The 10306-nt window shown below is 45.6% G+C and overlaps 1 long non-coding RNA gene across 1 annotated transcript; it reads left to right on the top strand.

Annotated features, from left to right (window-relative positions):
• Nucleotides 1-582: 582 nt before the first annotated feature.
• Nucleotides 583-10016, top strand: LOC141021568 (uncharacterized). Its single transcript, XR_012182892.1, has 5 exons — nt 583-1115; nt 7690-7855; nt 8176-8283; nt 8862-8950; nt 9529-10016. It is a non-coding gene; the product is annotated as an uncharacterized lncRNA (long non-coding RNA).
• Nucleotides 10017-10306: the final 290 nt, after the last annotated feature.

Here is a 10306-nt window from a genome sequence, read left to right as displayed (position 1 = left end):
ATGATGATCGATTATGGCTGATATAAGCATGCTCTCGAGCAATTGAGGCACTTGTGGGTATTAAGTTGGAACCCCCCCCCCCTCGTTTCTTTGAGCTGTTTTGATCATGTGCTTATTTTAGTGGCTCTGTCCTTGGATGTCATTTCTGATGACTGATAACCAGGGCAGTGTGCTATGTTGTCGTTCTGTATTTGTATTTAACGCCTCTTTGGTTTGTACATTTCCACAATGATAACTTCGAATCTCTTTTGCTATTTGAAACTGCAGTTTTTTGAAGGGTCACACATACACATGATGTGTTCACATGTTAGTTGAAAACTTGGTGAATTAAATATATATCTCAGCTACTATTGATAATCATGGGCTCATGGCTAAAGCAAAATTTCTTCTTTAAGTTTGCTTCGCATGTACATGTGTTACTGCTTGTGAATCTCTACAGTTCATGAGAACTTGCTGCAGCTCATCATGAATGGGCCGAGGGGAAGATGATCTGCACTGTTCTTGCATGTATGTGTTTGTGCATGCCCTGTTCTTGCCACTGGTTGCCGCTCGTGTCTGATTTTCTGTTGTTTGCCCTGCAGCTTCGTCCGCTCCTGTCGATGCCTCTCTCGATCCGAGCCGGTTGCATCTTCTTTCATAGATCTTTGGGTCATCTGCATGTCGACCCCTCTTCTCCACATACTTTTCAATCTTCTTTTAGGGCTAGGTGTATGCCGGTATGGCCATGTGCTGGTGTGCAGGATGGGAAGTGATGGCCTTCTGTTGTTTTTTCTTATCTTTGGTAAAAGCCAAAAGTGTTACGGCTTGTTATTGGTGGAGCGTAAATTTATGGCTTTTATGATTTGACTGGATCCTCATAGGGCGTGTGATTGCTGCTCCTCTGTTGGTGGAGTGTTGGTGTTTTTGTTGCTATATTACTATACATTAATTTCTGTTGATATTAGAAAGAAAACCGTCAAAACTATTCCCTCCTACATGTTCTGAATTGTATGGCTTTTCTTGACCAATTTTTGTTTTCTGCAGGTTTGCCCCTACTATTACTATGCTCACGGGGAACAGAAGCATGAGGGCATGGATCCCCAAGAATGCAAGTGAGGACTGACATTTCTGCTCTGGTAAATCCATTTGAAACACTGGCAGGTTCACGATGGATTTCTTACTGGATTTGTTTCAAAAAAAGAGTTATGCATATTGTCAGTGTTAGAGTTATAATATAGGTCATGTACCCCTTTGTATTTATCCCGTTGTATAAGGGGTTTCCTGCATATGTTCCACACCTGTACATGTATATATATCGGCCTATGGCATCATGGGAATACAAGTTGCTTATTCCTAACATGGTATTAGAGCTCTAGGGTTTCTTTTTCGCACGCCGCAACTCGTGCTCGATCCCGTCGTGACGGCCGCCGCTGCTCCGATCCGCTGCCCCGGCCGAAGCGTCCCCGCCCGAAGGCCTCCTCATCACGCGCCGGGCGCTCTTCCGCTTCCGCCAGCCCCTCACAGGTCGCCGGGTGCTGCGCTGCTCCCTCCGCACGTCACAGCCGCCAGCCCCGGTCTCCCGCCTGCTCGTGGTCCCCGGCCGAAGCGTCCCCGCCCGAAGGCCTCCTCATCACGCGCCGGGCGCTCTTCTGCTTCCGCCAGCCCCGCACAGGTCGCCGGGCGCTGCTCCCTCCGCACGTCACAGCCGCCAGCCCCGGTCTCCCGCCTGCTCGTGGTTTCCCGCCTGCTCGATCTCGCCAGTCCGGTGCTCTGCTGATTTCGGGTCTCGGATTTTGCTGATTTCGGGTCTCTCCTAAAAAAAATGTCTGCTGCATCGGGCTATGTTGCTGTCCCTCGCTGTCCGGTGATCTTCGATGGTACTAACTACACCGAGTTCGCTGGCTTCATGCGCATTCACATGCGCGGCATCCGTCTCTGGGGTGTTCTTTCTGGCGAGGTCTGCTGTCCGCCACGTCCGGTTCCTCCGATGGCCCCTACTCCGCCGACTCCACTGGTTCTTCCTACGGATGCTAATCAGGCCGCCAAGGATGCGGCTAAGATTGCTGATGAGGCTGCTGATCGTGCCTATGATGAGAGGGTTTTGGCTTATGAGGAGGCTCTTCAGACGTACCATGGTGCTTTGTCTGTTTACACCCAGTGGCTTGATGATGATGCTCGTGTTGCAGCTGTTCTCACTGCTAGTGTTCTGCCTCAGTTTGCTTCTGAGTTTCTGGGTCTTCCTACTGTCTTCCAGATGTGGACCTGTCTTCGTCAGCGCTATGAGCCCTCTGGTGATGCCTTATACCTTTCTGTGGTTCGTCAGGAGCATGCTCTTCAGCAGGGTGACTCTACTGTTGATGACTTTTATGCACAGAGTTCTGCTATCTGGCGCCAGCTTGATTCTCTCCGCAGTGCTGGTTGTCGTACTTGCCCCTGCTGCCAGGCTATCCAGGCCGATTTGGAGTTTCATCGCGTCTACGAGTTCCTGTCTCGGCTCCGTAAGGAGTTTGAGCCCCGGCGTGCTCAGTTGTTTGCTCGTGGCCGTATTTCTCTCATGGAGGCGCTTTCAGAGATTCGTGCTGAGGAGACTCGCCTACGTGGTGCTGGTTTGCTGGAGGTTCCCTCTGTGCTCGCTACTCGGGCTTCTTCCACTCCACCTGCTGCACCGCCCCATTCTCGCTCGAGTGCTCCGCCGCTCTTGCCCACTCCTTCTGGAGGCTCAGGTCGCCCCCGTCCACACTGTGACTACTGCAACAATGATGGTCATATTGAGTCCCAGTGCTACACAAAGCGGAAACACCTGCGCAAGGCGCGATCATCCTCCTCAGGGACTTCGTCATCTCCCTCGCCAGCTTCAGCCATTGCTTTGACTGAGCAGGATATTCTGAGACTTAAGCGTCTGCTCGCGGCTTCAGGTTCTTCCTCGACGGGTACTGTTGGTTCTGTGACTGATGCTTCCCGCACTGAGCACCCGCCCTCTACACAGTCAGGTACATCCCCATGGGTTCTGGACTCTGGAGCTTCTTTTCATATGTCTTCTCATTCTTCCGCTTTGTCCTCTCTTCGATCGCTGGATTCTCCTGTTCATGTCTTCACTGCTGATGGTACTCCACTTTCTGTTGCTAGTAGAGGCCATCTTTCCACTCCTTATTCTGTTCCTGATGTTGCTCATGTTCCTCGACTTACCATGAATCTGTTTTCTGCTGGTCAACTTACTGATTCTGGTTGTCGTGTCATCCTTGATGTTGACTCTTGTTCTGTCCAGGATCGTCGCACGCACACTCTGGTTGGGGCTGGCCCTCGCCGCCGTGATTCTCAGGGTCTTTGGGAGTTGGACTGGCTTCATGTTCCTTCTGCTGCCACCACCATCGCCAGTCCCTCCGCTGCTGTCGCCTCTGTTACTGGTTCCTTCAAGCAGTGGCATCATCGACTTGGTCATCTGTGTGGTTCTCGGTTATCGTCTTTAGTTCGTCGAGGTCTTCTGGGGTCTGTCTCAGGAGATGTCTCTTTAGAGTGTCAGGGTTGTCGTCTTGGCAAGCAGATTCAGTTACCATATTCACATAGTGAGTCAGTGTCTAAGCGTCCTTTCGATTTAGTCCATTCTGATGTATGGGGTCCGGCTCCTTTCGCTTCGAAAGGTGGTCATAAATACTATATTATTTTCATCGATGATTTTTCTCGTTACACATGGCTTTATTTCATGACTTCACGTAGTGAGGTGTTGTCTATTTATAAGCGTTTTGCTGCCATGGTTCATACTCAGTTCTCTTCACCCATTCGTGTTTTTCGTGCTGACTCCGTTGGCGAGTATATCTCTAAGATGTTGCGTGGTGTTCTTGCCGAGCAGGGTACTCTTGCCCAGTTCTCTTGTCCTGGTGCTCATGCTCAGAATGGCGTGTCTGAGCGTAAGCATCGTCATCTTCTTGAGACGGCTCGTGCTATGATGATCGCCGAGGCTATCTCCACTTCTGCCTATCTCATCAACCTTCAGCCGTCCGCTGCTTTGCAGGGTGGTGTTCCTTTTGAGCGTCTTTTTGATCGTTCTCCCAATTATTCGATGCTTCGCTTGTTTGGTTGTGTTTGCTATGTTCTTCTTGCCCCTCGCGAACGCACCAAACTGACCGCTCAGTCTGTTGAGTGTGTCTTCTTAGGCTACAGTGATGAGCATAAGGGCTATCGTTGTTGGGATCCTATCGGTCGTCGGATGCGTATCTCTCGAGACGTGACTTTTGATGAGTCTCGTCCTTTCTACCCACGCCCATCTTCTTTGTTGTTTTCAGTGGAGGATATCTCTTTCCTCACTTTTCCTGACTCACCTATCACCCCCGTCGCGCCTGTGCCTATTCGTTCCACTCCCTCTGCTTCTTCACCCCTCGTCGATTCGCCGCCACCATCTTCCCCGGTCTCCTCACCTCGCATCTCACTGGATTCTACACCTTCATCTCCGGTGACTTCTTCCTCGCCACCCCCCGATTCTACCTTGGCGATTCCTCCTTCTCTTGTTCCCTCTTTGCCTCAGCATTACACTCGTCGTTCACGACATGTGGATGCTTCCTTCGATGAGTCGTCCTCTTCCTCTCAGCCTACTTATGGCTTGCGTTCTCGTCCTCGTCCGCCTATTGATCGCTTTGGATTTCCCACTGCTGGTGTTGCTGTTCTTGAGCCGACTTCTTACCGTCAGGCTATTGTTCATCCTGAATGGCAGTTTGCGATGGCAGAGGAGATTGCTGCTCTTGAACGCACTGGTACCTGGGATCTTGTTTCTCTTCCTCCCGGAGTCCGTCCCATCACTTGTAAGTGGGTCTACAAGGTTAAGACTCGCTCCGATGGTTCTCTTGAGCGTCACAAAGCTCGTCTAGTGGCTCGTGGTTTTCAGCAGGGGCATGGTCGTGATTATGACGAGACTTTTGCTCCTGTGGCCCATATGACCACTATTCGTACACTTCTTGCCGTTGCCTCTGCACGCCACTGGTCTATATCTCAGCTTGATGTTAAGAATGCCTTTCTTAATGGTGAGCTGCGTGAGGAGGTGTACATGCAGCCACCACCTGGGTATTCTGTTCCTGCTGGCATGGTGTGTCGTCTTCGTCGCTCTCTCTATGGCCTTAAGCAAGCCCCTCGCGCTTGGTTTGAGCGTTTTGCCTCTGTGGTCACTACTGCTGGTTTTTCAGCAAGTGCTCATGATCCAGCATTGTTTATTCATCTTTCTCCTCGTGGCCGGACTCTTCTTCTTCTCTATGTTGATGATATGGTCATCACTGGGGATGACCCTGAGTATATTGCCTTTGTAAAGGCCCGTCTTAGTGAGCAGTTTCTTATGTCTGATCTTGGACCTCTTCGCTACTTTCTTGGGATTGAAGTCTCTTCTACCTCTGATGGCTTTTTTATATCCCAGGAAAAGTATATACAGGATCTTCTTGCTCGTGCTGCTCTTACTGACGAGCGCATTGTTGAGACTCCTATGGAGCTCAATGTTCACCTCCGTGCTACTGATGGTGATCCTCTCCCTGACCCGACGCGTTATCGTCATCTTGTTGGCAGTCTTGTCTATCTAGCTGTCACTCGTCCGGACATCTCTTATCCGGTTCATATTCTGAGTCAGTTTGTCTCTGCTCCCACATCGGTTCACTATAGTCATCTCCTTCGTGTTCTCCGATATCTCCGGGGCACGATCTCTCATCGTCTATTCTTTCCTAGCTCCAGTTCTTTACAGCTTCAGGCCTATGCGGATGCTACGTGGGCTAGTGATCCTTCTGATCGCCGTTCACTTTCTGCTTACTGTGTTTTTCTTGGCGGTTCTCTCATTGCCTGGAAGACGAAGAAACAGATTGCAGTTTCCCGTTCGAGTGCTGAGGCTGAGTTGCGAGCCATGGCTCTTTTGACGGCAGAGGTGACTTGGTTACGGTGGTTACTTCAGGATTTTGGTGTTTCTGTCACTACACCGACTCTGCTCTTATCTGACAGTACAGGTGCTATTAGCATTGCGCGCGATCCTGTGAAGCATGAGCTCACCAAGCATATTGGTGTTGATGCTTTCTATGTGCGCGCTGCTGTGCAGGATCAGGTTATTGCTCTTCAGTATGTGCCTTCCGAGTTACAGTTGGCGGATTTCCTGACAAAGGCCCAGACTAGAGCACAACATGGCTTTTATCTCTCCAAACTCAGTGTTATTCCTCCACCATGAGTTTGAGGGGGGGTGTTAGAGTTATAATATAGGTCATGTACCCCTTTTGTATTTATCCCGTTGTATAAGGGGTTTCCTGCATATGTTCCACACCTGTACATGTATATATATCGGCCTATGGCATCATGGGAATACAAGTTGCTTATTCCTAACAGTCAGTACCATCTATTTTCCTGGTATGAGAAAATATCAGATTGAGTAATTCATTTCCGCTACTTTCTAATTGTACCCGAGATAATCTTGAGGTGCTGTCAAGATTTGTTTTATCTATTTTCATTTCTTGATTTTTTGTGAAACTCCATGGGATTAGCGAGGTGTATTTATGCTCGCCCCTTTTTAGTGTTTGGTCAAGCTGATGGACTGCGAACGTTATGTCCATTAGTAATTCATATTTTTAATGTAGATGCACTTGGTATGAGAAGAAAGGCATGTGCTCGTATATTTTTCCAATACTCAAATATATGCATGTGGTTACAGTTCCTGTACTGATTTCAATAACATGAGAATGGCAGGCTCTCTGTCATGAGAAATACAAAAGTAATAAAAAGTGACTGAGGTAGCATGTCCCATGTGAGATATAACCATATTCTTATTTCACTACTAATATTATTGCCTAATTCTACATATCAGTTGTATCGCCATAACTTGCGCAGTGGCGATCACTGTACGTTCCATCCGTTTCCAAAATCTCCTAATTGTTAATATGCACTTTACGTTCTGTTTTAGATACTAATACATATACCAAGTTTTTTGCTCAGTTAAATTGGAGTTATGGTAGTAGCTACAAATGTCTACCTTGCACCTTTGTACTGTTATGTTCTGAATTGTATGATTGATTCTTTACATATTCAAGTAGCTTAATTTTCTAATAGTTAGGTTTGGAAATAGGCAAGTCATGGAAGGCCTTTGATTTGTTGGATCAGTCTGCCCTCCATATAATACCACTAGATGTAGTGCCTGATAGCGCCTTCTATTGCTCAGTTTTAATTAATTAAGTAAACTGGAGCAGCAGGGTATCTGCCCTGTTCCAATAATAATGAAAAAGTTATTTTTTCTTGTCCTGCAAAATATAGCCCAAAACTTTCAAATGTTTTGTTTTCAAAGGACGGAGCACTTCTCATATCAGTGAGTTGCTTTGTACAATTCATATTTGTTGAACTATACGCCATGGTTCCTATCTGTTCTCGTTGTTTTCTATGTTATGTTTCTGAATATGTATCCAGGACAACTGGTCTAAAGTTGCATCTAGATGAGTTGCATTTTGTTTATTTACCAAATATGGCTATTATGGGATTATTTGGTTATCAGCTTTATGGACAAGCATATAGTTTCAGTCAATACGATAGTAAACTTGCTCTCAACGAGTCTGATCTTACAAAATACTCCCTCCGTAGAGAAATATAAGAGCGTTTAGATCACTACTTTAGTGATCTAAACACTCTTATATTTCTTTACAGAGGGAGTATTAGGTATCCTTAGTTCCAAATATGGTTTTAAAGGTTCTAAAATTATTTCTTTGATGCCAGGTGTCATGCTGTGGAGAACATCTGGCCGCCATTTACACTTCATTTCCTCCATGTTTCGATCTGGTGCCTCCACTCCTCACCACCTCTTTATCTGTCGTGGCAGCAGCAATGGAGGTCTCCAAGGCCCCTTCCTCTTCTGGTTTGGCAACCCGCCAGCCCTCCAAATGTTAGTACTCCTAATCACCGAGAATTCCTTTATTGGTTAACCGTGCACGTCTCCAAGAAGCGTAGAGGTTAGGTTATGCAATGGTTTCCCTGCTTATGCCCAGAGATTCTTGAGAAATGGCACAGTGCCAATGCGGTGTGCTTCGATGTGGATAGCATTGTATGCTTGTATGAGGGTAGTGACGAGCTTGCTGATTTATGTGGGGCTGGGCAGGCGGTTGTCGAGTGGACGACAAAGTAATTGTCACAGTTTCTGGAGTATGTTAGTTGTTTAGCATATAATATCTTCCAAAAAACTAATCTTGGCCTTATTATTCTCAGGGCGATGATAGGGACCGTTCCATTTGAAGAGGCTCTTGCTGCCTGGATCTCTTTAAGCAAGCCATCTCTATCCCAAGTTGAGGACCGTTTGGAGAAGAGGCCACCCAGGTGACCTTTTACAAGTCCCAGCCTCAAGTTAATTTCATAAGTTAATCACTATTTAGCTGCCACTTTTGCATTCCTATATTGAATCTTCTGAGATTCCCCAGCTCTGTTGTTCTTGTATTGGAATGGTTAGATATGTGCTACTGAACATAGAATAATGCTCTTAGGAATGCTTGACTGGTTTTACTCGGCTTCTCTTTTTAAGCTAATACGAAAAATAGTAGCTGAGTATATGCAAAATTGGTTTGGTGCCACAGTAAAAACACGATTTCAGAATAGTACCACCACATAGTCTAAGATCATTTTAATAACACTAAGTGAGACATTAAAATACTAACTGCCTATACCACTATAGTCTTAACCTTTAGGCCGTTACGTGCCCTGCAACCACAACATAACCCTTTTCACTTATTTGCCTCGTGTGTTAATTAGAGATTTCCTAAAATCTGCGGCTACAGAATAATTCCAAGGTGGTATTTGTTAATCATTTATTCAGCACTCCAATAGATGTATTTTTTGTGTTGGATATGCATTGTTCATTTTCCTGGTTCATTGACATATTTATCTGTTTGTATATGCAGGATTTCTCAACGCTGATTTCATTACGACATGAAAAGCCAATAATACTGAAGTATTCCTTGTGTCCGGAGGTTTCTGGCAAATGATCAAGGTATATCTTCACTAAACGGCTGCACGAACGGTACTTTGGAATCTGGATTATCAGAACATAGTCAAATTTGCCTGTCCTTGAAACATCTTCAAATTTTGTGACATACACACACACCAAGATGCTTTTAAGATATCCATAGTTTGAATACAGAAATTGGTTCTAAATTTTCTGTCTATATTATTTATTGAACAGTAAACCAGGATATGTTCTTCCCATGATCTAAAAGGAACAATTTCTCTTTTTGTTCACTTTAGAACATTTTAAATTTAATTTTGTGACTGAAGTTTCACATCATGGTCAACAGAGGTGTATTCAGGCCCAAACTTACAAAGCTGTAACAACAGAGGTGTATTTAACCGAACTAATGTGACATTATTTAAAATATGACTAACAAAACTCTGTCAACGATTTGAAGTATCAGTTTCCCTGCCTTTCAATGCAGTACTCAGATAATTTTCTGCTTTCAAATTGTTCTAACCTTCGATCCATATAACTAAGTGAATGTTCTATATTTTCAGTTTCTCTCTATGTGCGTGTGTGTGTGTGTTCTGATCCATTTTATGCACCTCGACATACAGATGAGCATCTGTGTGTGTGCCGCGGCTTGGGAGGGACAAAAAAGAGGTCGATTTAAAATTATGGAAGAGCAAGGGAGGTGGGAAGAGTTGTGCACTTTTATCCTTTCTACTAACGCATCATAGCATCTGATCTTTACCCGCTTGGCCACGTCGTTGGGACCGGCACCGTCGCGCCAAGGCGTGATCACGATGTAGTGGGAGAAGATCTGTGGGCTTTTTGTAATTTACCTGTAGGTTTAGCATTTGCCTTTATTATATCAACACCATCATACGCTTCTTAGTTAATTTTTTTAAATGTTTAAATTCAAATTTATTGAAATTTGTTAGGAGTAACAACATTTTGCATGCATAAAAGTAGCTCCAACAAACTAAGTTACGCCTAAGACTTTAGTTATCTATTCTGAGTTGCGGATCATCTGCAAGTTATTATGTGTTGTCGTATCTTCTATGCCTAACATATTTGGTGCTAAACCTATCGTGCAATATGCTTTCTATGTTCATATATTGTTAAGTGGCTTATTGTGTGCATTCAAACGTTTTGACCGGCGCCCTCGCGCCAAGGCGTGATCCCGATCTAGTCAGATAGGAATGTAGGGTAGCACAATGGGAGGACAAGCTAGCATGGTAAAGCCAAACAGAGAAGCCACAGCTTGTAAATACTGCAAGTCTAGAAATACCAACCTAACTGTCGCAAGGTACCCCAGGCATTCAAGAATTTTGTTCACTGGTGTGAACATAGTCCTTTTGCCACTTTGGAGGTTCATTCCAACAAAGTTCC

The sequence above is a fragment of the Aegilops tauschii genome, chromosome 4, assembly GCF_002575655.3.
Source record: "Aegilops tauschii subsp. strangulata cultivar AL8/78 chromosome 4, Aet v6.0, whole genome shotgun sequence".
Classification (NCBI taxonomy): domain Eukaryota; kingdom Viridiplantae; phylum Streptophyta; class Magnoliopsida; order Poales; family Poaceae; genus Aegilops; species Aegilops tauschii.
This window is presented reverse-complemented; position numbering and strand designations above follow the sequence as displayed.